The sequence below is a fragment of the Humulus lupulus genome, chromosome 1 (assembly GCF_963169125.1).
Source record: "Humulus lupulus chromosome 1, drHumLupu1.1, whole genome shotgun sequence".
NCBI classification, from domain to species: Eukaryota; Viridiplantae; Streptophyta; class Magnoliopsida; order Rosales; family Cannabaceae; genus Humulus; species Humulus lupulus.
The window spans coordinates 14,278,021-14,279,922 of NC_084793.1; the positions used below are offsets into that span (position 1 = coordinate 14,278,021).

Consider the following 1,902-nt stretch of genomic DNA (forward strand, 5'->3'; position numbering starts at 1 on the left):
GGCGAGTCATTGTTTTGCAACACTCACTGGAATCTACTTGATCATGTTCTTATTCCTGTTAATGTGAAGGATCTTTCTTATTGACTTTTGTTGCATTTTGACATAAAGATGAGGTTGCTCATTATTTATAACTCTATGTCGGGTGGCGAGGCATGAAAATTTGAGCATACTTGTATTTGAGCTTAAAAATTAAATACTGTTTATTTTATTATAACATTTATTTATTTTAAATAATATATAATAAATAAGTTTATTGTACAAAATTTCAAAAAACTATTAAAAAAAAGCTAAAACTCAGTTTTTCAATTAATTTATTTTTCTGACTTTTATCAAACAACATTTTTTCACAATTTTTTAGAAAGCTTTTAGCTTTTAGACAAAAGGGACTTTAATGGCCAACCTTCCTTAAGAGATTCTTGAGACGAAGGCTTCTCGAGACTTCTATACAGAGTGACTAGTTCAATACTCTTCTTTATTAGGACAACTCACCTACTTCTTCTCTTCTCGTCTCATCAATCTCACCACTTTTCTCAGCGATCAGGTTTTTCTTGTTGATTTTCTCTTCTTCTGGTTTTCTTTTGCTGTGTTCTTGGTTAGATCATTGATGGTTCTTTAATTTTCGCTTGAGTTATAGGGATTTGTATTCGGTTTGTGAGTATTATATCGCTATTTCTGCTACTTTCAGCTCTATAATGACTCATATCCTTCGATCTGCCAGTTACTTTTTATTTATTTGATTTTCTTTTTGTTACTTTTTTCTTTTTGGAAATCAAGAAAGTATAGGAAAGTATGGGTTTTAAGTTAATTGTTAGTAATTATCTTTGATATTTTTATTTGTTGTATATGTGTTTTCTTGGTTACTAAACAGATCTTTTCAGTATTTGATTTGATAGGAAAGGATATGGTTTGTTTGTGATGTTTTTTTTTCTTTAACTGAAGCGAACGCGGTAATCAAAGAGAAAAAAACCACGAAAGGGCTCAAGCCAGGGCTGGTCAAAAGCCCAAGAATCCCAAGAACGATGGATTGACCTCCGAACAACGCCGAGAAAGGTATACTCTTTTCTTGATCCATAAGCTTCAGTTATTTGATTCCTCTTTTTCTTAATTCAAAATTTTCTTTCCTTATGGTTGGGCAGAGATGCGAAAGCACTTTAGGAGAAGTTAGCTAGAAAATCTGCACAGACTGGAGGAGGAAAAAATGGTGTTCTTGGAGGTAAAAACTAGAGTGGGAATTCATTATGAGCATTTAGCTTAGATTTGTGGGAATATCATATTGAATTAGATGTGAAATTGTCTTGGTTTCTGGTCATGTAGTTTATGTCATTCGAGATAAACAATTGATTGTGTTGTTGTCCTTGTAAGGCATTGATGTTGGCTATTAACTAAACCTTTCACTTCTTATAATAATATGATTTGGAATGAAATTGTTTTTGTACAAAGAGTTTGCGTTAGTGAAATAAGTAATAGACTGCTTTTGGCCATTGTTCTTCTGTGCATTCATCGTACTGATTTGTTGGTTCGCGAGTCTAATAATTTTTTTCAAATCGTTAGGAGTCTTATAATGTTAAATCCTTATGATTTGAAAGAGTATTCATACTAATTTGTTGGTTTGCGTCTAGTAATATTTTTTCAAATGGTTGCGAGTCTAGTAATGTTAAATCCTTACAATTTGAAAGAGTATTATGAGATTTGTTGATCAACAAATTGGTACGATGAATGTACAAAGTAACAATGGCAGAAGATAGTTTTGTATTTTTCAATATTCAGGTGTGAAGGTGTTTTATTTTATTTTTTTGGGTTCCTTTTTTAAATTTGTTAATTTAACATTCTACCAACACAAATTTTGGAGAAAGATTCAGACATCAACTCTTTTCATACTTTTTTACTTCATACCCTTTAGAA

General features: G+C 31.4%; 1 long non-coding RNA gene across 1 annotated transcript; it reads left to right on the plus strand.

The window, feature by feature from the left end:
* Window positions 1-338: 338 nt before the first annotated feature.
* On the plus strand, window positions 339-1,424 carry LOC133785956 (uncharacterized). Its single transcript, XR_009871434.1, has 3 exons — window positions 339-541; window positions 940-1,050; window positions 1,137-1,424. It is a non-coding gene; the product is annotated as an uncharacterized LOC133785956 (long non-coding RNA).
* Window positions 1,425-1,902: the final 478 nt, after the last annotated feature.